The 27,523-nt window shown below is 46.6% G+C and overlaps 2 long non-coding RNA genes across 2 annotated transcripts; both read right to left on the bottom strand.

Moving 5' to 3' along the window:
* Nucleotides 1–8,833: 8,833 nt before the first annotated feature.
* LOC145429829 (uncharacterized) lies at nt 8,834–9,237 on the bottom strand. Its single transcript, XR_013910161.1, has 2 exons — nt 9,097–9,237; nt 8,834–9,014 (listed from the first exon to the last, which is right to left on the bottom strand). It is a non-coding gene; the product is annotated as an uncharacterized LOC145429829 (long non-coding RNA).
* Nucleotides 9,238–13,423: 4,186 nt separating this feature from the next.
* On the bottom strand, nt 13,424–14,417 carry LOC145429828 (uncharacterized). The gene is made up of 2 exons (XR_013910160.1): nt 13,687–14,417; nt 13,424–13,604 (listed from the first exon to the last, which is right to left on the bottom strand). It is a non-coding gene; the product is annotated as an uncharacterized LOC145429828 (long non-coding RNA).
* Between the last annotated feature and the right edge of the window lie 13,106 nt (nt 14,418–27,523).

Genomic DNA, 27,523 nt, shown 5'->3' with positions numbered 1-27,523 from the left:
GAATACTCTGTATTCAGAAAGCCACTAGCATCGTGGCTGACCCATATCACCCCTCCCACCAACTGTTTACTCCCCTTCCATCCAGAAGACGACTCTGCAGGAGCAGGTCGGCAAGGTTGTCCAATAGCTTCTTCCCCCAAGCAATCCAGCTCCTGAAAACCACGCTGCCCTCCGCCACACTGGAGTCTCTTCTCCACACACTTCTTGAACTACATAACACTCTCCTCTCACTTGCAATACTTGCACTATTCTGTATTGCACTGTTCAACTCTGTATTAGGCAGTGTACCAATGTATACTATTGTATTTATTTATTCTCATTCTCATTCTTTTCTATTCTTTCTCTATTTCTATTCAAGTACAATACTGTTGTACTTATTCTTAGTTTATCTTATTTCTGTATAGTTGTATACATGTATCTGATTTTTTCATTTTATTTTTACAGTTTGTACTTTTGATCCAGGAGGACGATATTTCCCACTGTATGCTTTCCACTGTATACTTGAGTGTATATTGCTGGGTTGATAGTAAAACTCGACTTGACTTGAAAAATTGCAGGTCCTCTGATGTCCAGCAGTGAGTCAGTCCCCATAGATTCCCATATTACAGTTTTTCTCAAATGCTAAAACACAAAAGCCAATCCTCTAAACCAAATGACCATTTGTCTAAACACATTTTCTAAATCTAGCCATCATTTACCAATATCATAAACACGTCACATGAAGACACAATTCACAGAACACAATCCTCCATTGTCATAAATCTAAACACAGCTTTCCTTGCTAAAACACAAGTTGCAAAAGAACTCTGCTCATATTCTCAAATGAAAGATCATTTGATGCAAAATGCTTGCCACAGTCAGCAATATTTGAACACAATGAACACACCTGGCGTCATTCATTACACACAACGACTCAAAATTGAAGACACCTGTTGCTAATGCTGTGACCACATGTATAAAAGCAAGTTCAGAGTGCACAGCATGCTGAAGATTCCAAACAAACACAATGGATGAAGGCAGAGTCAGGGGAAGAGGAATTCGATGCAGAGGAGCGAGAAGAGCTGGCCCTGGAAGAAGAGGAGCAGGCCAACGAGGAAGAGGAGTTCAAATGAGAGGAGGAAGAGGAGCAGGCCAACGAGGAAGAGGAGTTCAAATGAGAGGAGGAAGAGGCCAACATGGGAGAGGAGAAGGTCCAGGAGGGAGAGCAAGACAACCTCGCACCGTCATTAAGGACGACATGCAAGCAACAGTCATTCACCGTGTCATTATCCATGGCATGACAATGGCTGAGTCCGTCCAAACCTGAGTAGGTTCACTGTGGCCACCATTATCAGGGCATTCAGACAACACAACAGGTATTGTACTCGATTGCTTTCTTTGTCACAATACAGTTTTACAAACCTGTGAAAGTAGTCTATTAGTTTCAAATCAGTTGTGACTGTATTGTAACACATGTCAATTGACAACACATGTTTCTTTCTTTAGAGTTGAAAGAATGCCACAAAGGGGGGGTTGCCATATTTACAGCGGCACAAGAAACCCTCATTGTGGATATGGTTCGTGGGAACAAACTCATCAGACTCCGGGAGATCAGAGACAAAGTCATTGCCGATAATGTCAACTTTGAGAGCATTGACGATGTCAGCTTGGCCACAATAGACCGAGTTCTCCGGTGCCAAAACACGCGGATGAAACAGGTCTATAGGGTTCCCTTTGAGCACAACTCTGCGCGAAACAAAGACGTACGTTATGAGTATGTGCAAGTAAGTATACATCCATGTTCACAGTACAGTTAGTGGACATACTGTGTTGCTCAGTGGCCTACATTACTTCTGGACAATCCTGTGCTACCTGATTGACTGTTGTTCTGAACACCTGTGCACTTTCACATTTTCACAGAGGATATTACAGTTGGATGCGATGGCCAGACCTCATGAGTACCTCTTCCTGGATGAGGCTGGCTTCAACCTGCAGAAACGAAGGCAAAGAGGCCATAACATCATTGGCCAAAGAGCCATCACTGAGGTCTCTGGCCAACGGGGGGGGGGGTAATATTACCCTTTGTGCGGCCATGGATTCGGAGGGGTTTGTCCTCCGGCATGCTGTCCTTGGGTCTTACAACACCCAGCGTCTCCTCACCTTCCTAGAAGACATCCTCCTGGACCGCCAACAACACCATCCTGGGCCCGCACATCACATTTATGTGATCATTTGGGACAATGTCCGCTTCCATAGAACAAACCAAATCAGAGAGTGGTTCACCACCAACAGTGACCACTTTTTAAACGTCTGTCTGCCACCCTACTCACCTTTCCTGAACCCTATAGAGGAGTTCTTCTCATCGTGGAGATGGAAGGTTTATGACAGACAACCATACACAAGAGAGAACCTCCTAAGGGCAATGGAGCTGGCCTGTATTCACATCCCAGCGGAGGTCTTCCAAGGATGGATTCGCCATTCCAGGGCGTTTTTCCCGCAGTGCCTGGCAAGAGACAACATAGCCTGGGATGTGGATGAGGTGATGTGGCCCGATGCAGCTCAGCCACATGATGCCGCACAATGATTGTGGTGTGTGTGTGGTGTGAATAACTTAAAAAACTTCACACCCTGATCGTGTTGTCAAGAGTACTGATGTGTGCAATAGATTCTGTTGTTGTATTGAGCTGTGTTACAGTAGTGTACGTACATGCAGGATTTTCTATAGATTTATACTCTTCATATGAAACTCACAAATCGAAATGCCTAATCCTCTGCAGAGATCTACGACGATCCGTTACTGTATAGTTTCTAAAGATATGCATTGGCAGTTATGAAACAAAGAACCTTCTCACAAATTGAGCATTGTGTCTTCAATTGTTTTGCTGTAGTGTGTAATGATGTGTATAGTGTTTACATTTTTGAAAGCTTCGAGCTGCTCTTTTGGTGTGAAAGTTTGAGTTTTGCAGTGGGAAGGTGTTAGAAAAGGGTGTTGTGTTTAGACATTGGGGAACATGGTGGAAACGTTTGTGAAATGTGTTTTAGCATTTGAGAAAAACTGTAAAACATTACAGCAAAAACGAGCATGTTTACAGCTTGACACACAAACTTATTTGGTCTCTATAGATAATTTTTAGAAAGTTTTAAAACTCACCTGTTTAAACTGCATTGTGCTTCAAGTTTGCATTTTAAGGGTGTGGCCTCTGGTTTACAGGTGGCTGTAGCTTCTAGCCGTCTGCTAGGCTTCACCTCAGTCCCTGAACTGGATCTCGTGACCATGTTTGTGCTGTTGAAGCCTTTTGGAGCATTTTCAATGACATTATCTGACCAATAATATGGCTTCTGTGAGATTATTGTACTAACAGACTGTTCAAAAAGTTTGAGCTGCAGAATTTGGTAAAATACTATATTTTTTTAATTGGATGTTACTGAACTGAAGTAGCAGGTATCTAAAAACTCAACATTTTTGGAAAATGGGTCTTTATCAGCCATGTGATAAGAGGCAGAAATCTAGTCAGTGCTATTTATAAAATTACACTTCCTACCTAATTTGAAAAAGAAAGGGACACTATTTATTGTTTGGATGTTTATGGTCTGTATGGAACAATATTTTTTCAGTTATACACTCAGTAAGTCAAAAAAGGACAAATATGTTGATGCATCCTCAATCATCCAGGTAAGTAAATCTGCAAAAGTTGATGAGAATTTGCATAATTATGATGAAGGAACTGACCTCCCAGCCCAATGTTCCTTCAGTGGTGCTGGTTTCAGTCATTATGCAAATGTACTGTTTATAAGGTTGGGGAAACCTGCAGTCGGCTGAGACTGAAAAAGTCACTTGGATGAGTGGTGAAAAGTTTCTCCCACTGCATCAACTTTTGGAAAAAAGGACAAAGTTGACTTAATGAAAAATATAAACTTCTGCTATTTATATAATTCTGCTATAAATCAGAATTTAATTAGAACAAGTATTGTTCATTGATCATCTTCCTTTATTGAGATGTCCTTAACTACTCTAGTAACGCAGCCTTTAAAATTATTTTTGTTCGGAGCCGGGCTGGCTCGGATTTTTCGATTTCATTTTGTTGTAATTTTCTTTACGAGCAGATGGATTGCTGGGCTTGGCTGTGGCACGCAGGGTTTCCCCGGCACACCTGAGGATAATTGACTTGACTTGAGCGTGCAGCGGTAAACAGTTGGTCCTATGAGGCATGGTAACTCTGACAAAGTGATGTTCAATGTTTTTATTCTGTCCAAGTATTCATTTACCTCCATCTCCAAGTTAAGCGCGTTTCGGTCTCTCCTCAAGTTACTCAAAATCCTCAGGTAGATTTTCTCCTGTGCCTTCTTAACCTCTATTAATAAATGCTCTCCCTGCAGTGTGAGATTGAGTTGGTGATTTTGGGTCCACCTTTGTGACACATGACAAGTATTAGTCAGAAATTAGTTGATATTCTGATATCATATCTATTTCTCCACATTAAGCTCGTAGTATATTAATTATTTTTTTAACTTTATTTAACCAGAAACTGTGATTTGTGTGTGTTTGTTTCCTGAGATAAAATCAGTGTGTTGTGATATTTTATCAGACATCATGTCTCATGTTTTATACATCAGATCCAAGCACAAGCTCACCTCATTAAAATCCTCTCAGAATTAACACACTATTTAATCTCCTCACAAATCGTGGTTTAATGCAACATAACAAAAAAACAAAAGCCAGCTTTTATTATCCTCCTGATGTTGATTGCACTGACTTATGATGAAAACAGAGTTTTCTTCATAATGCCGATCACCACCCTCCACGAAAAACAAATCCAATGTTTGTCATCTGGTGCCGGTTTCTGAGAATGGTAACTAAATAGAAGGAAAATCTCAGGGGAGTCTGTCATCTAGTCGTGCTCTTTGTGTTGGTCTGACTGTTTTTCTGCATTTGTGCAGAGCAAACACTCAGGCATGTTTCACAAAACCAAAGCATGAGCAGTGCAATCGTCCCGATGAAACATAATTGGGTTTTAACGTGATAGAACAATATCCCTGCCTATAACTCTGTTTAACTTCTACTTTTGACATGCCTCTGAAAACCTATTACAGCAGGAGATGTGAGCCACTATCACTTCTCTTATTTTTTCTTTTTGCAATAAAACCATTGAGTTTCACCCTCCTTCGATCTTTCTTCATGGTCTCCTCATCCCTCCCCTTTTCTTTAGCTTCATTGCACCTCCTCCTCCTCTTCCTCTCTGCAGCAGGAGGAAGAAAGTAGTGGTAACACGTAGCATGTCTTCATTAAAGTGTCACTCCACATTATTTTCGTGCTATCTCAATTAGCAGCAGGTTTAATAAAGGGCCTCTTCTCTCTCCTCTTCTCTTTGCAACTCTAACTCCGTAACTCTGAACACAGTGAAAGACGCAGCTGATGATGAGGAGAAGCAGAAAGAGGGAGGACGGATAGGAAATAAGAAGGAAGGAGAAGAAACACGGAGCAAAGTGAACACACAAAGAGGAGGAACATAAGAAAGAAAGAAAAGAGCGAAAACAAAGAATACACAACTCAAAAAGACAAACTGAATGTTTTTCTCATTTCCCTTTAAGAACATTTAGCCCCAAGGAGATGGTCCTTACACTGATCTATGCTTGTGTGTGCATGCATGCACATATGTTTGCATTCAGTTCCTGCCACAATAACCTCAGAAGAGCATTTGTATCATATTTGATATGAGTTTCTGAGACCTCTTTCGTAGACATGATCAATACTTGCCATAATTTCAAAATGTTATGGACAAAACTCTTTTTTTTTTGTCTAAAATTAACATGGTTGTTAACAAAAGTTGCCAAAAATGCCCAATGTATCGAATGTGATACAAAGAAATATATAATAAACATATAATAAAAATATATCATACACAACATGATGTAGCAAAAAAAACAAAAAAAACAAAAAACAAAACAAAAAATTTGCATTTTGTTAAGGGCTTATAAACATCTCAGTTCCAAAAAATCAGAATTTTCGGGCTATTTGTTGATGTGTTGGGTCTTACAGGGTTAAAAATGGATCACTGTGGTAGCGTTCCTCTTTTTCACTTCTAAACCTCAAGTGGGTGTCCACTAGAGATGTGCATAGCAGCCGGTATTTGTATTTGTTGAGGGGGGAAATGTATTTGTATTTAATTAATTATATCCATTATAATAATTATGGATATGAAATATTAGTTGATGTTTTTGCATAAATCCAGCTATGAACATGTAACAAGGAACGTCATTGAAAAGAAAATAACAACAGCCATTGACTCATCCATGGTTAAACCAACAACTAATAAAATACCACTGTTAACATCATGAACCCCACCACCACCCGTCCTTGTTGGACGACACTGAACAGACATTTAAACTGACTTGCATGGGCAGAACATGGCTGTGATGATGTGTTGGTGCTTGTGAGGGAGTTGGCAGACAGTACCAGGAATAAGAGGCTATAAGTGCTGATCTGACTTTTGCACACATTACATATCAGTTTGGTTTCATCTGCAGCACTGAGTGTAAAATGCCTCCACACAGAACTTGATCAAGTTGTTTTGGCTGGTGGAGGACCAAGAGGTGGCTCAGCAGCAGCAACACTCTTTTCCATTTGGTTGACCAAATACATGTGGAGAATTTCAGCTAAGTTAATGAGTGAATGGGCAACGGGAAGCTCTGCTACCCTATAGCCCATATCTTGCTGTCTGCAAAAGAGAGTAACTTATATGTACCATCTAACTCCCACAAGTGCATACAATTTAGCACAACTGCACAAGCATTGTTTTATCATTTTAAACCGAATTTTAACATTATTCTGTTAACAGCCTTGTTACGTTCCCCTGAGGGGTCTAGGCGGTGAGGGGGCAGTAACAAAAAGTGACCGGGTTGGAAAAAGGAGTCGAGGCAAAAGGGTTAAATCAAAGAGTTTTATTAAAGTTCCCTTTCAAACTCAACTAAAAGAGACGGACAAGCCGCTATCACCATTCAAAAAACAAAAACAAAACTCAGGCGTGGTCAATAAAGTAAAACGTAAGCCAAAAAGAAAGAGCAGCTCACTAGCTGAAAACCACCAAAACCACACACACAGCTCACTAGCTACAAACACTCAGCTCACTAGCTGTAACCGCACTCTGGCCCAGAGCTCACCTTTCCCTGGGCTTAAATCTCCTTGATTACTGATGCGAGTCAGCTGTGTAAAAGGGAAAAGTGGCACCTCAGGCAGAAGAGGTAGTGGGACACGCCCACACAGGCACCTTCAGGAGGAGGCCCTGCTAGGGCCGTAACACCCCCTCCCATAAATACAAACCCATGGTTTGTCAAATTACGATAACCGAAATGATTACGATAACCAAACCAAAACGATTAAGTCCATAACCGTTTCATGACGAAATTGCAGGCTTTCCACCTACCAAACCCCATAGCAACGGGTAGGCATTTCCTGCGGAAGCTGCCAATCCCATCTCAGTGGGTTCACAACATTGCCAGAGAGTGGCCCCAGACCCTCGAAACAGTGTCCCATGTGATAGCCAGGGCTTCGAACCATCACATGTGGAGAACCCAGCAGGCAGCTAGCAGGTTTTACTTGTTAAGTTGAAATGTTAAATGTTTGTCATTTTTATGTTTACCATTTGTACATAGTATTAAAGAATTCTTTCTGTCCTCCCCTCCCCAGATCCTTAAGATTCTGGGAGGGGGGTGGTAGTGTTTTTATCACAGGAACACCCTTGTTTGATGTTGGCAAACTTCCTCCCTTTTGTATGGCTTCACTGTGTTATCTAGGGTGAACCATCTAGGGTGTGGGGAGACTACCCTCTTTATGACCAAGGATGTTCCTACTGTGCTTTTATGTTATATGACCAGTGCCTTGTCTTTGTAACCAAGGGGGTTACGGGGGAAGGTATGTGTTGTAAACTATTGTTTATTGTGTGAACGTTGTCAATAAAAGGGAGCGAGTGCGGGCCGTCGGGGAGGTCATTTGTGATGAGCTGAGATACCGAAAAGGCCTCCCTTGCAAGTAAAATGATCGATTGCCGTTGCCTTGTTTTTCTTTCACGGGAATAAGTTCTGGGATCAGCGGGGTCTGACTTTAGACCCAAAATTACTGAAACAAAGACATGTTTGTTAGCAAGGGGTGCAGGTCTGAGTGGTGGTTTTATACAAGATCTGTCTCCCTGCAACTCATTTTGAGGACCTGAGAAATGGTCAACCAGCGGCAGCTCAGGGTTAGTTGACCCCTTACACTGATTACAGGGCGCTACTGAGCAATTGTGCTCCAAGTTTAGCCTTTTACTAGGCCTGGCAACCTGGTCGGTTTGAGAACCCTGACTGACTTTTCTCAAAGCAGGCCCTTTTTGCTTGGAGTGTGCTTTCTGTTTGAGTTTCAGCCTCAAACAGTTAGCAACAAGGTGTCCAGGTTTGTGGCAGAAGAAACAAAGCTTCGTTCTGAGTCTCGAAACCACAACTTTTTCAACCTTGTTAGCTGGCCCACTCTTACCCCGCCAAGATGTACTATGGCACAGAGGGGTATCACATTCTACAGCATTTGTTTTATGAGTTAGGGTAAACTCATCTGCCAGTATGGCAGCCTGCTGTAAAGTGGAAACCCTCTGTTCACTTAAATAACAAGCAACACACTCAGGCACTGTGTTCTTAAAGTCCTCTACCAGCACAAGCTCACGTAACGACCCCAAGTCGTTAACCTGGCTTGCAGAGCACCACCTATCAAAAAGCTTCGCCTTGTCCCTAGCGAAGTCAAGATAGGACTGATCCTGTGCCTGTCAGGCGCAGTGGCCCGTGGAAATGGAAGGGACTCAAGTGCAGATTCAAAACCGGAGGCCAGGGGTGAGGTGTAACGAAAAGAGATATTTATTTTACAATGCTCAAAGGCTAACAGAAAGTGCAGACTAGAATCAATGAACATAAACTAGATGTCTGAGGCGAGAGAAGATACTGTGATGATAACTAGACGGCAGGGATAACTGAGTGCAGGTACTGGGCAGGGGAAACTGTGGCGGGCCAGGGCACTGAAACAGAGGAGAGAGCAGTCAGGGGAATCCCACAGAGAGCTGCGAGTGAATCTAAGGATAGTACACTGAGCTGTCTTACAAACTTGCAGGTGAGGGTTGCGTGGAGGGGGGAGGCAGGAGAGGTCCAGGTGGGTACTGCATGCAATGCAGGGAGGCAGGCAGGAAAGAATGGCAGCTCCGACACGGAGAGGGATTACCGGCGGCAGCAAACTGGTTTCCAGGAGAGCTTGGTAGGTGGGTTTTCGCGGCTGACGAGAAAAACAGAGATACGGTTAATACATCTGATGAGTCACCAAGGAATGGACGTGAGGCCGAGAACTGACTAAAGTTGGCAGATAATCTGGCGAAGACCAGTTGAGTGCGCCGGTCATAAATACTGCTGGTCCGATTGCCATCAGGTGAGGAACAACAAAGACTCCACCCAGTGGGGAGGAGCTGATGCTGTGGAAAACCACCCAGACCACGACACTACCCCCCCATCAAGGGTCGACCCCCGGCGACCGAGCCACCCGCGGCCCGCGTCGAGCCCCGTAAAAAGCAGAAAGCAAAGCAGGATCCAAAATCAAGGAACGAGACACCCAGGACCGCTCCTCAGGCCCATAACCCTCCCAGTCCACCAAGAACTGCTGGACCCGTCCCCGCCGACGGACGTCCAGAATGCGCCGGACTGCGAAGGCAGGATGCCCATCCACGAGCCGGGCGGGAGGAGGGGGAGCGGAAGGAGGGCACAATGGACTCACGACCACCGGCTTGACCTGGGAGACGTGGAAGGTCGGGTGAACGCGCAGCGAGGAAGGCAGCTTCAACCGCAGCGCAGAAGGGCTGAGGACCCGCTCCACCTCGAAGGGTCCAATGAAACGCGGGGCCAGCTTACGGGATGCCACCTTGAGGGGAACGTCCTTAGCAGACAACCACACTTTCTGCCCAGGGGAGTAGGCAGGGGCTGCCCTGCGGCGACGGTCCGCGTACAGGCACTGGCGAGCAACGGACCGGCACAACGACCGACGGGTCAACCTCCACGCCCGCTGACAACGTCGGAGATGGTGTTGGACCGAGGGAACCTCGAGGTCGGCCTCGTGGTCGGGGAAGAGAGGCGGCTGGTAACCTATGGAGGCCTCGAAAGGCGAGAGGCCAGTAGCAGAAGACGTAAGCGAATTGTGAGCGTATGCAGCCCATGGCAGCAACGAGGACCATGAGGCGGGGTTGGAGGCAGCGACACAACGGAGGGTGGCCTCCAGTTCCTGGTTGAGCCGTTCGGCCTGCCCATTCGTCTGTGGATGAAATCCTGAGCTCAAGCAGGGTTTAGCCCCGAGAGCGGTGCAGAACGACCTCCACACTCGCGAAATGAACTGAGGGCCCCTATCTGACACGATCTCGCAAGGTATGCCGTGGAGTCTGAAGACCTGCTCAGTCATAATCTTGGCTGTCTCCGTTGCAGTGGGGAGTTTGTTTAGGGCAATGAAGTGTGCAGCTTTGGAGAATCTATCCACCACAGTGAGAATCGTGGTTTTACCTGAGGAGACGGGAAGGCCAGTGACAAAATCCAACGCAATGTGAGACCAGGGGCGATGAGGTATAGTGAGGGGTCGTAAAAGTCCAGCTGGGCGTAGTGAGCTCGATTTGTTACGTGCGCAGACAGGACAGGCAGCTACATATTCTTTGACGTCTTTATCAATAGTCTCCCACCAGAAATACCTTTTAAGGAGTGAGCCTGTTCTCCCCCCACCCGGATGGCAAGAAAATTTGCCCTTGTGGACCCAATCGATCACCTTAGGGTGAGCCACGGTGGGGACATAGCGTCGGTTCGGAGGGCCCGTGCCGGGGTCTGGCTCAGTCTCCAGCGCACGGCGGATGTCCTCCTCCACGTCCCAGGCGACAGAACCGATCCTGACTCCTGCCGGCAAGATGGTGGGTGCATCAGACGGGTCACACACAGGGTCGAACTGGCGGGACAGAGCATCCGGCTTGGTGTTGCGGGTGCCTGGTCGGTAAGAGATGGAAAAGTTAAATCGAGTAAAGAATAGGGACCATCGAGCTTGGCGCGAGTTGAGCCTTTTGGCTGTGCGTAAATAGGTTAAGTTCTTATGGTCAGTCCAAATAGTGAATGGATGCTCTGCTCCCTCAAGTAAATGCCGCCATTCCTCCAGCGCTAGCTTTACAGCAAGCAACTCCCTGTCTCCAACGTCATAATTCCTCTCCGCAGGTGAGAGGTGGCGGGAGAAAAAGGCGCAGGGCTGAAGCTTAGCAGATGAACCTGAACGCTGGGACAACACCGCCCCGACCCCAACGCCTGACGCGTCTACTTCCACGACAAAAGGTTTACTATGATCGGGATGGATTAAGACCGGCGCAGAGGTAAACAGTTCTTTCAACCGGGAGAAGGCGGCGTCGGCCTCTGGACTCCAATGGTAAGGTAGCTTAGAGGAAGTTAGACGAGTTAGGGGAGCGGCTACTTGACTGTAATTCCTGATGAAGCGGCGGTAGAAGTTCGCGAAGCCCAAAAACCCTTGTAAGTGTTTTCGGGAGGTTGGCAATGGCCATTCCGCTACTGCCTTCACTTTAGCCGGATCTGTCTTCACCTGCCCCCCTGCAAGAATGTAACCCAGAAACGACACAGACGGTGAGTGGAATTCGCATTTCTCGGCTTTGACATATAACTTGTTCTCCAACAACCGCTGGAGTACGGCCCGGACATGGACTCTGTGTTCCTTGAGGTCCTTGGAAAAAATCAGGATGTCGTCGAGGTAAACGAAGACAAAACGATCCAGAAAATCCCTAAGGACATCATTCACTAGGGTTTGAAAAACTGCAGGTGCGTTAGTGAGGCCAAATGGCATGACTAGATACTCGAAATGTCCTAAGTGTGTGTTAAACGCAGTTTTCCACTCATCCCCCTCCCTGATTCTGACTAGGTGATATGCGTTCCTGAGATCCAGTTTGGTAAAAATGGTGGCCCCATGGAGGGGCTCAAAAGCGGAGCTGATGAGTGGTAATGGGTATTTGTTTTTAACCGTGATGTCATTAAGGGGCCGAAAGTCAATGCATGGGCGGAGTGTGCCATCTTTCTTACCCACGAAGAAGAAGCCAGCTCCCACAGGGGAAGTTGATGGTCTGATGAGTCCAGCTGCCAGTGAGTCTCTGATGTATTTTTCCATGGCAGCCCGTTCAGGGCGTGACAAGTTGTAGAGGCGGCTGGAAGGTAACGTGGAGCCGGAAAACAAGGTAATGGCACAATCGTAAGGGCGATGGGGTGGCAGGGACAGTGCCTTATCTTTATTAAAAACTTCAGATACGTCATGATATTCGGGGGGAACCGCAGAGAGGTCAGGGGTGCAGTTCTCCTTGCTAGAGGGCTCGGTGGCCCCTGGTGGTGCAGCTGAGACGAGACAGTTTGCGTGACAATATGGGCTCCAACTCACGACCCTCTGTCCCACCCAATCCAGGTGAGGATTATGATGCCTTAGCCATGGGAAACCTAGAATTATGGGCGTGTCAGGGGATTGTGAGGTGTAAAAGATCAGTGTTTCTCTGTGGTTGCCGGAAGTGATCAAGGTAACCGGTGCAGTGCGATGAGTGATGTAAGAAAAGACCTGATCGTTTAATGCCCTAACTGGAATAGACGGATTTAACTCAAAAAGAGGGATCTGAAGCTGTTCAGCAAATCCCCTGTCAATCAAACTCTGCTCGGCCCCTGAATCAACCAGCGCTGATGAGACGTGGGCTCCCTGACCGAGTAAGAGTGTCACAGAAAGCAAAAATCGGGGCTTGGCGTTAACCCTGGTACCGCCCACCCGTACCCCCGGATCTACCGGCGGGCGGTCTCTTTTCCCTTCTTAGGGCAGGAAGAAATCAAATGCTCACCGGAGCCACAATAAAAGCAAGAGTGTGAACGGCGACGCCTCTCTCTCTCTTCCACCGTCAGCTGGTAACGCCCGATCTGCATGGGTTCCGGTTCCGGTTCACCACCCCCCCCCGTGCCAGCAAAGGGAGCGGACGGCTGAACCGGAAGCGGTGGCGGGAGAGAAACGACCGGAGATGACCGCCGCAAGGACCGACGGGAGCTGTAGTCCCTCTCCCACTCTCGCTCCCGCAACCTGCTGTCAATGCGAAGTGTGAGGGATACCGATGCCGACGTACCGGGAACGGGTTCGGGTTCCGGGGCAGTGGCCGACTGAAGGGTCTGAACCGCGGACTGCATCTTCTCCTGCTCGTCGGTGAGTGAGTTAACCTTCGCCAGGAGAAACTGGAGCGCGTCCTCGTGAGTGCCAAGAATGGCGCCCTGTTTTGAGACGGCGGTCCAGATTTGATCCGCTGAGTCCATACACTGGCCAGATTATACTGTCAGGCGCAGTGGCCCGTGGAAATGGAAGGGACTCAAGTGCAGATTCAAAACCGGAGGCCAGGGGTGAGGTGTAACGAAAAGAGATATTTATTTTACAATGCTCAAAGGCTAACAGAAAGTGCAGACTAGAATCAATGAACATAAACTAGATGTCTGAGGCGAGAGAAGATACTGTGATGATAACTAGACGGCAGGGATAACTGAGTGCAGGTACTGGGCAGGGGAAACTGTGGCGGGCCAGGGCACTGAAACAGAGGAGAGAGCAGTCAGGGGAATCCCACAGAGAGCTGCGAGTGAATCTAAGGATAGTACACTGAGCTGTCTTACAAACTTGCAGGTGAGGGTTGCGTGGAGGGGGGAGGCAGGAGAGGTCCAGGTGGGTACTGCATGCAATGCAGGGAGGCAGGCAGGAAAGAATGGCAGCTCCGACACGGAGAGGGATTACCGGCGGCAGCAAACTGGTTTCCAGAAGAGCTTGGTAGGTGGGTTTTCGCGGCTGACGAGAAAAACAGAGATACGGTTAATACATCTGATGAGTCACCAAGGAATGGACATGAGGCCGAGAACTGACTAAAGTTGGCAGATAATCTGGCGAAGACCAGTTGAGTGCGCCGGTCATAAATACTGCTGGTCCGATTGCCATCAGGTGAGGAACAACAAAGACTCCACCCAGTGGGGAGGAGCTGATGCTGTGGAAAACCACCCAGACCACGACAGTGCCAACTCCAAACCTCGAAAATGCTGCCTATAGGCCTCAGGTACAAGTTCATAGGCTTGGAGGACAGCACTTTTAATCTTCTCATAAACTAGGCCGTCCTGCCTAGACAGACCAGAACAAGCTTCCTGAGCCTTACCCGTGAATTTACACAGCAACATCACCCCCCACACGTCTTCAGGCCACTGTAATGCAGTTGCTATGCTTTCAAACACACTGAAGAAGCTCTCAACACTGGATTCACAGAAAACAGGAACCAGGTGGATGTTATTGCTCACAAACGAGCTTCTAGACACCTGTGCACTGATGGTTGCATCAGCCATTTTGGGGGCCGGAGAAGGGTTAGAAACCACACCTCTCTGCCAACTCAATCAGAGACTACCCAATAATTAACCCATTAATGGAAAACTACACAACTTAGTTTAACTGACCAACTTACCTCTTGCAGTATACACATTAAATAAACACAACTTACCCAGTTCCTAACCACAACAAACTTTACCTACCTATCTTCTGGAGCGTGCCGGGCTCAAGGCAACTTTAAAGGCAAAACTTCAGCGACCGGAGCCCTGAATTGCCTACCCCCAACAGGGAACTAATCCCCACCCAGGATTACTCCAAAAATAAAAAAGGCAAAATAACAAAAGAGTGCCCGAAGGAAGAACTTAATAAGCTCAGCTGGACACTCACCTAACTTAAACTGCGAAGTTGAATCTCTAAAGGTGAAAAAAGCAAGACAATCAAAAACCAAATTCCAACATCACAACTCCCTGTTCAACAATCCCGGACGAGCCCCCACTTGTTACGTTCCCCTGAGGGGTCTAGGCGGTGAGGGCGGAGTAACAAAAAGTGACCGGGTTAGAAAAAGGAGTCAAGGAGGCAAAAGGGTTAAATCAAAGAGTTTTATTAAAGTTCCCTTTCAAACTCAACTAAAAGAGACGGACAAGCCGCTATGCAAAGAAAAGCGTCTGGACTTCTTTAAGTTGCTTGAAGACGTTTCACCTCTCATCCGAGAAGCTTCTTCAGTTCTAAGGTCAAATGGTGGAGAGTCCCAGATATAAACCTAGTGGGAGTGACCCCCCACAGAGGGACAAAAGGACCCCCTGATGATCCTCTAATCGCCTGAGCCAAGGTGGGAAACTGGGCGTGGGTCCCAATCAGCCAGAGTTTCGGGTGTGTTCATTGTGAAACCTGGCCCCACCTTATCATGCGAATTCCTGAGGTCAGATGGCCCAGGATGTGAGTGGGCGTTAAGGCGTCTGGGAAGGGAACTCAAAACTGGATTATAGATGGCAGAGAGTTGGTGTTGTAAACCCCCGCCTCTGTTCAAAGATGGTCGCTCACAGTGGACATAGATGGCTTCTTTCACTCCTCTTTCAAACCATCTGTCCTCTCTGTCCAAAATGTGAACATTGGCATCCTCGAAAGAGTGTCCTTTATCCTTAAGATGCAGATGGACTGCTGAGTCTTGTCCTGTGGAGGTGGCTCTTCTGTGCTGTGCCATGCGCTTGTGAAGTGGCTGTTTGGTCTCTCCAATGTAGAGGTCTGGGCATTCCTCGCTGCTCTGTACAGCATACACCACATTGTTAAGTTTGTGTTTTGGCGTTTTGTCTTTCGGGTGAACCAGTTTCTGTCTGAGCGTGTTGCTGGGTCTGAAATACACTGGGATGTCATGCTTGGAGAAAACTCTCCTGAGTTTCTCTGATACACCGGCTACATAGGGGATGACAATGTTGTTGCGTCTGTCCTTCTTATCCTCCCTCGCTGGTGTCTGGTCTTCTTTTCTGTGCCTCTTTGCTGACTTTAAGAACGCCTATTTAGGATAGCCGCACGTTTTGAGTGCTTCCTTTACATGTGTGTGTTCCTTCTTTTTCCCTTCAGGCTTAGAGGGAACATGTTCTGCCCGGTGGTGTAGGGTCCTGATTACTCCAAGTTTTTGTTCCAAAGGGTGATGGGAGTCAAAGAGGAGGTACTGGTCCGTGTGTGTGGGCTTCCGGTAAACTTCGATGTTGAGTTTGCCGTTCTCTTCAATGTGCACAGCGCAGTCCAGAAAAGGCAGACAGTTGTCCTTTGTGTCTTCCCTGGTGAACTTGATGTTTTTATCCAGTACCTCCTCTTTGACTCCCATCACCCTTTGGAACACAAACTTGGAGTAATCAGGACCCTACACCACCGGGCAGAACATGTTCCCTCTAAGCCTGAAGGGAAAAAGAAGGAACAGGGGCCAGGTTTCACAATGAACACACCCGAAACTCTGGCTGATTGGGACCCACGCCCAGTTTCCCACCTTGGCTCAGGCGATTAGAGGATCATCAGGGGGTCCTTTTGTCCCTCTGTGGGGGGTCACTCCCACTAGGTTTATATCTGGGACTCTCCACCATTTGACCTTACAACTGAAGAAGCTTCTCGGATGAGAGGTGAAACGTCTTCAAGCAACTTAAAGAAGTCCAGATGCTTTTCTTTGCAAGCTCCTTTGACTACGATGACCTGGATGACTGAGAACCTTCACAGACATACCGACAAGCCGCTATCACCATTTAAAAAAAACCAACCAAAACTCAGGCGTGGTCAATAAAGTAAAAAGTAAGCCAAAAAGAAAGAGCAGCTCACTAGCTGAAAACCACCAAAAACACACACACACAGCTCACTAGCTACACACACACAGCTCACTAGCTACACACATACAGCTCACTAGCTACACACACACACACACACACACACACACACACACACACACACACACACACACACACACACACACACACACACACACACACACACACACACACACACACACACACACAGCTCACTAGCTGTAACCGCACTCTGGCCCAGAGCTCACCTTTCCCTGGGCTTAAATCTCCTTGATTACTGACGCGAGTCAGCTGTGTAAAAGGGAAAGGTGGCACCTCAGGCAGAAGAGGTAGTGGGACACGCCCGCACAGGCACCTTCAGGAGGAGGCACTGCTAGGGCCGTAACAGCCTATTGTCTAGATTCAGTCCCCAACCTTTTTTGCACCACGGACCGGTTTATGTCTGACAATATTTTTACGGACCGGCCTTTAAGGTGTCGTGGATAAATACAACAAAATAAAACCAGTACCGGTACCAAATAAAATTGATTGACAACACATGGGAAAAACCCTGAAAATTGTAAATTTCACACCCGAACCTCAACACTCGCGGCCCGGTATCAAACGACTCACGGACTGGTACCGGTCCATGGCCTTGGGTTTGGGACCCCTGGTCTAAATTACTGAGCTAACAGAGCTACATAAACAGCGCGAACATGAGAGCACCCGACTGCAGACGTCAATAATGCAGCTTAATTGATTAATCTCCCAATTTTTGCAAAAGTTAGAGACTGCCTCTGGAACCCAATTAAGGTACAAAAAAATCTATTCAACAAAAATAGTGATGCAGTTCAGCTTTTTATCGCTCAGCCGAGCCTTCTCTGTTGCTGTGTGGAGCAGCCTTTGTCATTCACCTTTTACACGTCACTCACTTACTCATCCAGGCATGCACTGCGGTCTAATAAGGAAACTCAGCTTTTTGATATAAAATTTTTCTTGTTTCTGAATACAAATATTTTTTAAAGTATTTGTTCGAAATAATTATTCATAAAAAACGCAATATTCGTGCCTTTCCGAATACCATATTCGGGTTCGGCTCCACCCCTAGTGTCCACTAATGTGTTCACATCTATCTCTTTGTAAGGAATGTTTTACCTGTTTGATGTATTCAAATATAAAACTGAAGAACCAAAGGCTAAAATGTGTGTATGACACCTGGTTTCAAATGGAGGCTTTACTTGGTTAGCATGGGGCTCAAATACAGCCTGACTAGAAGTGCTGGATGTTCACAAGTTAAATGAACTGCCAGCACTCTGCAGGGAGGTTGTTTTACAGTCTCCTGCAGTTTATGGATGTTTACTTAGGCATGGTACACAAACCTGAAACTTCATAGGCTGTACAACTCCCAAAATCTGGAAACACAAGTCATACCAACAACACCGGATACCGCCACAACAGGTCCACTGATGATGCCATAGCCCTGACACTACACACTGCCCTGTCACACCTGGAGAAGAGAGACACGTATGTGAGAATGCTATTTGTAGATTACAGCTCAGCATTCAATACCATCGTTCCCTCGAAGCTGGATAGGAAACTGCAGGATCTAGGACTGAGCAGCTCCCTCTGCAGCTGGATCCTTAGCTTCCTGTCTGACAGACGCCAAGTGGTCAGACTGGGCAGCATCACCTCATCCCCCGTCACACTGAACACTGGTGCTCCACAGGGGTGTGTACTGAGCCCTCTCCTGTACTCACTCTACACCTACGACTGCACAGCCACTAACAACTCCAACATCATTGTGAAGTTTGCGGACGACACTACAGTGGTGGGTCTTATCACCAACAGTGATGAGACACCTTACAGAATCAGAATCAGAATCAGAATCAGAATGGGTTTATTGCCAGATGTTGAGGTTTACAACATTAGGAATTTGCTGCGGTGCTTCAGTGCAAACAATAAGAATTAAAGTGCTATGTAGAAAGAAAGATATGTGCATGAGATATACATGAGATATATACATGAGAATAAGAATTTAGAGTGCTACGTAGAAGGATATATACATGAGTGCAGGTGGTGATCAGTGCCAGACATGAAATGATGCAGTGACACAGCATAGGGTCATGTGTGAGTGGCGGGGACAGTCATGTGGTTATTGTTCATGTGTCCAACAGCAGAGGGGAAGAAACTGTTCTTGTGGCGAGAGGTTCTGGTGCGAATGGACCGGAGCCTCCTGCCTGAGGGGAGCAGGTCAAACAGACTGTGTCCAGGGTGAGAAGGGTCAGCTGAGATCCGGGCTGCACGCCGCAGTGTCCTGGAGGTGTACAGGTCCTGCAGAGATGGGAGTCTGCAGCCAATCACCTTACAGGGAGGAGGTCAGCGCCCTGACCCACTGGTGTCAAGACAACCATCTCACCCTCAACATCGCAAAGACAAAGGAGTTTATAGTGGACTTCCGGAGGTGCAGAGAAGTACACACCCCCATCACCATCAACGGCGCTGCTGTGGAGAGAGTAAGCAGCTTCCGGTTCCTTGGCGTACACCTGGTTGAGGATCTTACGTGGTCAGTACACACAAACAAAACAGTGAAGAAGGCGCAGCAGCGCCTCTTCTTTCTCAGGAGACTGAAAAGATTCGGCATGAGCCCCCGCATCCTCAGGACCTTCTATCACTGTGCCATTGAGAGCATCCTCACTGGATGCATCACCACCTGGTATGGCAACAGCACCGCCTACAACTGCAAAGCTCTCCAGCGAGTAGTGCGGTGCTCTGAACGGATAATTGGAGGTGAGCTTCCCTCCCTCCAAGACATCTACAGGAAGCGGTGCTTGAGGAAAGCGGGGAGGATCATCAAGGACTTCAGTCACCCCAGCCATAAACTGTTCAGACTACTTCCATCAGGAAGGAGGTTCTGCAGCATCCGGTCCCGTACCAGGAGACTGAGAGACAGCTTTTTCCATCAGGCCATCAGACTGCTGAACACTTCATAGACACCTCAGCTTCACTACTGGAACTTTAACATTATGCACTCCATACTGTACAGTAATGCCACTGTTTTGCACGTCTCACTCTGTATATTTTATTTAATTTATTTTATATATTCTATTCATTGTTTACTCTATTTAATTTGTAAAATATGTGTACACACACACACACACACACACACACACACACACACACACACACACGTAGAAAAATATTTAGTATACACATCCAGAAATGCATATACTATTATATATTGTACATATATTTATTAGTTTCAGATGTAGCCATTCTTGTATTTCGCTTGTTTGCATTATTGTATTTTGCACAACTCTGTTGCTTGTGAAGCTCGCACACAAGAATTTCACTCACATGTGCTGTACCAATGTACCTGCACATGTGATGTGACAATAAAAGTGATTTGATTTGATTTGATTTGACCTGTAAACACAACAGTAAGGGATGATAATCTGAGTGGACCACAAACTCCTCTGTATACCAAAGTATTCTACAGTCAAATGCAAGGCCACAGCTAAAGCTTGGATCAAAACAGGTAATCAGCAGGACAGTGATCTCAAGCATATAGCATCAAATCTGCAACAGACTGGCTGAAAAAGAAAAGAATTAAGCTGCTGCAATGTTCCAGTAAAAGTCCAGGCCTCAACCTGACTGAGATGCATTGGTGAGATCTTAGGGACTGATTAGTGATAAGAAAAAGATAAGGAAAAATGCAAGATAAGAAGACAAGTTTAGCATTTTCAAACGTACTTACAAAATATTGACTTCTTTTATTAAACTGAATAGTTAATGAATAAATGTGTCAGTAACTGAATCCTCAGAAGTATACTTTATGGAATGAAATCAATTCATACAGTTTTCATACACATAACATCAGCCTTGTCCAAAAAAAGTCTTCGATGTCACCCAGCTGACACATTATTTAGAAATTTTATTTTAATTTATGCAAATAATGGATTCGGATGGAAAGGTTCAAAAATTAATGGACGGCTTTGGAAAGCTCGATAAGTTATTGAGTACTCCCCTGATTAATTCTTAATAGCCATTGTCAAAAAAATCACTGTCTTCTTGTTATTTCTCATTAAACCGATTTTAAAGCATTTTGCCTTTGTTTCTTCATCCAAAACATGTCCTTCACCTCATTATACTGTCACCTATCCATCCATCTATCTAAAAATCTTTACAGTAGTTTTCAGTATTTCTTTTTTAAGAGGATATATTTTAAAGAGTTTTAACATGGGGAAGTATAAAGCAAAGACACTGTGTCTTGCCTAGTCCCATCCTGATAGAAAATTGTTCTTTTTTTGAGGATATGTTCTAATGACACGCTAGCAGAAACACTGCAGTGCATTTCTAAGAATAATTATGCTAAAAATATTTCCCATTCAGCAGCGTTGTGTCAAAGTTATCATTTCATAACCTACCTACTCATAAAACGATCTCTCATAATGTAGCTCACTCGTTTGAATCCCTTCACAGAGAATAAACAAGAAACAGAAAAATGGAGAACACGTTTCAAAATACAGCTTATTTTGAATAATAATTTGAAAACATGTTCTCATGAATTATATATAAAAGATATCAATATGTTAATGAGTACACAACATATGGTTAAGTCCCACGGTTATGGTTTTACACCAGCAGGGGGAAGAGTGCACAAGGAAACAGATCTGTGTTATAAAAGCAACAACTGAGCTGGTTTCACGTAATACCTGGAGACCTACAGTTCCTATAGTTACTGACATTTAAAGGACACATCAGCACTGTCTCTGAACTTTTCTCCTTTTCTCTATTTTGAAACAGACTGAAAGTCTAGTGGCCAAACACTAGGAGACATGAATCTGAATGCTACACACAGTAAAATACCAGCGACAGTCTTTTTCCAGGATCTTCACCTTCAAATAAATAAAAGTAGTTTTATATATGAAATATTGAATGCTTCAATTTAGAAAAACCATGAAAAACAAAGAAGCACAAAGAACGTAAATCAAAAAATCAAAAACGATGAAAAAGCCTGTGTAAATGCTGCTTTTGTGATTGAAATTCTGCTGTAAATATGTTGAAATGTAAAAATTTACTTTATTAGCCGATTTTTTGAAAGTTATTTGGGAAAGTTATGAAATAATTAAAATGGTAAATTCAGTCTCTTAAAATAAAAAAAACAACAAAAAAACCCCCCCCAAAAATTTATATATATATATATATATATATATATATATATATATATATATATATATATATATACTCACACAGCACCAGACACAACACCGGGATGCCGCGCTTATTGTGACGGGGGACTTTAATACTGCCAACCTCAAACGCGCAGCGCCGAACTTTCATCAACACATCACCTGCCCCACCAGGGGTGAAAGGACACTGGATCACTGCTACACTACGGTCAAGGACGGCTACAAGGCACAATCTCGCCCTCCGTTTGGCAAATCCGATCACGCCGCCATCTTCCTCATGCCAAAATACAAACAAAGGCTGGAACAGGAAGTTCCGGTTCATAGGAAGGTCGCGCGCTGGACGGACCAATCGGTGGCCGCGTTACAGGAAGCACTTGACGACGCAGACAGCTCCGATGATGACATCAACGTGTTTACCGAGGTGGTTGTGGGATTATTTGGGAAACTAGCGGATGATACCGTGGAGACAAAGACTATCACAACGTTTCCCAACCAGAAGCCGTGGGTGGATAAAACCATCCGCGACGCTCTGAGATCCCGCACCGCTGCCTACAACACGGGACTCGCTACGGGGGACATGGACCCGTACAAAGCCGTGTCATATGACGTGCGGAAGGCGGTGAAAGAGACGAAGCAGCGCTACGGGAGGAAACTAGAGTCACAACTGCAACAGAGTGACTCTAGGAGCCTGTGGCAGGGACTAAGGACAATAACGGATTATAAAGCACCAACAACCGGTATGACGAACGCGGATGTGACTCTGGCAGACGAGCTGAGCACCTTCTATGCTCGCTTCGAGGCTGCAGCTAAGGACTCCAACGATGCTAGTGCTATCGGCGCTAATGGCTGCAGACAGGAAGATACTGCCAGCCCTGGAAACGTGCTCGTCATCTCAGAGCATGACGTGAGGAGAGCCTTCAAGAGAGTGAACACCAGGAAAGCAGCAGGACCAGACAGCATCCCAGGTCGTATCCTAAGAGACTGCGCATACCAGCTAGCTCCTGTGTTCACTGAGATATTCAGCATCTCTTTATCTCAGTCGGTGATCCCCACATGCTTCAAAGAGTCCATCATTGTTCCTGTCCCGAAGAAACCCCACCCTGCTTCTCTCAATGACTATCGCCCTGTAGCCCTCACCTCAGTAGTGATGAAGTGCTTTGAACGCCTGGTCAGAGACGTCATCATTTCTTCACTACCAGACACACTGGACCCACTACAGTTCGCTTCCGGTAAACTTCGATGTTGAGTTTGCCGTTCTCTTCAATGTGCACAGCGCAGTCCAGAAAAGGCAGACAGTTGTCCTTTGTGTCTTCCCTGGTGAACTTGATGTTTTTATCCAGTACCTCCTCTTTGACTCCCATCACCCTTTGGAACACAAACTTGGAGTAATCAGGACCCTACACCACCGGGCAGAACATGTTCCCTCTAAGCCTGAAGGGAATCGTTCCACAGACGATGCTATCTCTCATCTCCTCCACACATCGCTTACTCACTTGGACACTAGAAGGGGGAATTATGTTAAAATGCTCTTCATAGACTACAGCTCTGCATTTAATACCATAATTCCCTCCACACTCACCACCAAACGGGAGCACCTGGGACTCAGCTCATGTAGGCAAGGTGTGTGTCTATCTATGTGTCAATGGATCTCCAACTTCCTAACTGGCAGACCACAGGCAGTAAGGATGGGCGGACATGTCTCAGCCTCCACCACTCTCAGCACTGGAGCCCCCCAGGGGTGTGTTCTGAGCCCCCTGCTGTACTCTTTGTACACATATGACTGTGTGGCCACTACCAGCTCCACCACCATCATCAAGTTTGCTGACGACACCGTCGTGGTGGGCCTGATCTCTGATAACAACGAGACGGCCTACCTGAAGGAGATTAGGAATCTGGAGAACTGGTGCCAGAGGAACAACCTCCTTCTAAACGTCAGTAAGACAAAGGAGCTGATAGTGGACTTCAGCACTAAGCAGGAGAGGAACTACCAGACCCCCGTCATCAACGAGTGCCCAGTGGAGAGAGTGGACAGCTTCAAATACCTCGGAGTTCACATCACGCAGGACCTGTCATGGTCCTGTCACATCAACACCGTGGTGAAAAAGGCCCGACAGCGTCTCTACCACCTCAGATGCTTGAGAGACTTCTGACTGCCCTCCAAGGTGCTCAGGAACTTTTACTTGTGCACCATAGAGAGCATCCCGACGGGAAACATCTCAACCTGGTTCAGGAACAGCACCATGCAGGACAGATGAGCTCTACAGAGGGTTGTGCGATCAGCTGAGCGCACCATCCACTCCGAGCTCCCTGACCTGCACTCAATCTACAGCAGGTGGTGCTGGACCAAGGCCAGGAAGATCGTGAAGGACCTCAGCCATCCCAACAATGCACTGTTCTCACTACTGAGGTCAGGAAAGCGATTCCGCTCCCTGAAGACCAACACAGAGAGAATGAGGAGGAGCTTCTTCCCGCAGGTGATACAGTCTCTCAATCACATATTGTCTATACTGTGTATTGTGTATTTTGTTGTACAGTTATTTTTTTCAACTTTAATTTATATATTTTATCTTATTCTTTCCCAGTTAAATTTACCCTTCATTCTAATTTGTTGTTGTACAGTTATTTTATTTTTAACTTTCATTTTTATATTTTATTTTATTCCTTCCTAGTTAAATTTACCCTTTTTAATTTTCATATTTATTTCCTGTCTTATTCATAGCCTTTTTTTCTTTAGGTCACGAGCAGTTGTGTAAGCATTTCACTGCATATCGTACTGTGTATGACTGTGTATGTGACAAATAAAATTTGAATTTGAATATACATATATACATATGTGTGAGTGTGTGTGTTTCATTGTTTAATTCTCAGAATTTACAGATATTAGTCTTTCACATTGTGAATGAAACTGATCCCACACACACGTTCTGCTGACGGGTAATACTTGGTTCAGTACTTGTTCTTGATTTGGTCCGATTTTAAGCAGATCTCACATTCCACTCATTCCTGTCTCCGATGTCACTAAAGAAAGGGAGAGACTTCATTAGGCAAATTACCTCCGCGTGCATCATCAGTCTCCCTGCCCCATCCCATTGAGCCCGCTGCACCACCCTTCAAAGACCACACCCCTGACACACATATGAATATATTTATTGTTGTTAGTCTGATTTTGATGGACTGTGGATGAGTAATGTTCAGATATGGCATATTTATGTTAAGGTTCAATGCAGGGGACTCAAACGCGGGACTCCTGAAGCAGCTGAACACAAGGATTTATTTACAGAGTTCACCAAAGTGTATATACAGAGAGTGCGGGGTAGTGCTATATACAGAAATGTGAGGGACGGGCTCCAGGGAAATCCAAGGGGGGAATCACTCGCTCTCCAACTCTCCACATACATGACGGCAGTCCTCTTCTTTCACACTTGAGACACAGATTCACACGGGAAGGGTAATCCAGGGGGTCTGTAGATAAGGAGACAGGAATGAGAACGATATTCACAAAAGGCACTTGACTTATCTTGAGCTGAAGTTCGACTTTCACTAACGTGTGGCAGACAACGATCCAGCGAAGACCAGCAGTCATCTCCTGGCTTAAATGTCATTCACCTTGATGGGAATCAGGTGTGTTCTGTTCCGTGGGCGTGGGCCGAGGGTGTGAACCCACAAAAGAGAGCACGAAAGAGAGAAAAAGACAGAAACGGCCGATCAGCGTCTCGCCGATCCCTCAGGCCGTGACAGTACCCACCCCCCCAACGGGAGCCTCCCGGCGACCCCCAGGCTTGTCAAGATGGGCCTCGTGGAATGCCCGCACCATGCCATGGTCCAGCAGGGCAGCCCGCGGAATCCAGGACCACTCCTCCATCCCGTAGCCCTCCCAGTCCACCAAATACTGCAGGCCACGACCCCGGCGCCTGAAGTCCATGATCCGAGAGACAATGAAAGCCGGGTGGCCATCGATGACCCGGGTGGGTGGCGGGGGCCTGGAAGAAGGGCACAAAGGACTGGACAGGCAGGGTTTCACTTGAGACACATGAAACACGTTATGGATCCGCATATTTCGGGGCAATTTGAGACGGACAGAAACTGGGTTAACCTGAGAGTCTATAACAAACGGACCAATGAAGGTGGGAGATAGTTTCTTTGACTCAGCCCGGAGCGGAACAAATCGGGTCAACAGCCAAACCTTTTGTCCCGGGGTGTAGGCAGGTGCGGGGGTCCGGTGACGGTCCGCCAGGCGTTCATTGCGATCAGCTGTGCGAAGAAGGGCTGCCGGGGTGGCTCTCCAGGCACATCGACACCTCCGTAGATGCTGCTGGACAGAAGGGACAAAGTGTTCACCTTCAACGGCCGGAAAGAGAGGTGGTTGGTAGCCCAGAGATGCTTCGAAGGGGGACACCCCGGTGGCTGAGGAGGTAAGACTATTGTGGGCATACTCAATCCACGGGAGTTGCTCACTCCAAGTTGTCTGATTGGTGGATGCCAAGCACCGAAGGGCCGCCTCGAGTTCCTGATTGGCCTGTTCTGTCTGGCCATTAGTCTGAGGGTGGAAACCAGAGGAGAGACCGACCTGCCCTCCGAGGGCATTGCAGAATTCTTTCCAGACCTGTGATGTGAACTGCGGCCCCCTATAGGAGATGATGTCCGTGGGGATTCCGTGAAGGCGAAAGACATGGTTAGTCAGGAGTCGAGCTGTTTCTGAAGCAGTGGGGAGCTTGGGGAGGGCGACAAAGTGAGCAGCTTTCGAAAAACAATCAATGATAGTAAGGATGACTGAGTTACCTGATGAGGAAGGGAGGCCTGTGATGAAGTCCATTGCAATGTGTGACCACGGGCGGCCAGGGGTCGGTAGAGGTTGGAGAAGGCCGGAAGATGGCTGATTGCTGCTCTTGTTTTGAGCGCATGTGGGACAGGCAGCAATGTATTCACGGACGTCCTTAGCTAAAGATGGCCAAGAGGCGAAGCGTTGGAGGAAGGTAATGGTGCAGTGGACCCCAGGGTGGCAGGTGAAGTTGGCGGTGTGAGCCCGATGCAAAGCTCGTGATCTGACAGTAGCGGGAACAAAGAGTAGGCCCGGGGGACCCATACCAGGGTCGGTTCCGTTCGTTGGGCCTCTCGAATAGCTGATTCAATCTCCCAGGTTAGGGCCCGACAACACACGTGGAAGGAAGAATGGGGGCGTCCTGGGCAGCGTCTTCGGAAGCGGCAACTTGGCGTGAGAGGGCATCGGGTTTGACATTACAAGAGCCGGGTCTGTATGTGATTGTGAATTGGAATCTGGTGAGAAACAGAGCCCACCTAGCTTGCCTGACGTTGAGTTGTTTCGCAGACCGGATGTATTCCAAGTGTTTGTGGTCCGTCCAAACCACGAACGGTTGGCAGCTCCCTCCAACCAGTGACGCCACTCTTCAAGGGCCAGCTTGATGGCCAATAGCTCTCGGTTCCCCATATCATAATTCTTCTCTGCAGGAGAGAGACGACGAGAGAAGTAAGCACAAGGATGAAGCTTACCGCCTTGTCGCTGGGAGAGCACTGCCCCCACTCCTGCGTCCGAGGTGTCCACCTCCACGACGAAGGGTTGACTGAAATCAGGTTTGATGAGGATGGGTGCAGAAATCTCTCATGTACTTACTTTATTTGGGTATGTATGTATGTAAAATGGACAGACAGACAGACACACACACATTAGA

Source organism: Astatotilapia calliptera, chromosome 1 (genome assembly GCF_964374335.1).
Source record: "Astatotilapia calliptera chromosome 1, fAstCal68.1, whole genome shotgun sequence".
Taxonomy (NCBI): domain Eukaryota; kingdom Metazoa; phylum Chordata; class Actinopteri; order Cichliformes; family Cichlidae; genus Astatotilapia; species Astatotilapia calliptera.
This window is presented reverse-complemented; position numbering and strand designations above follow the sequence as displayed.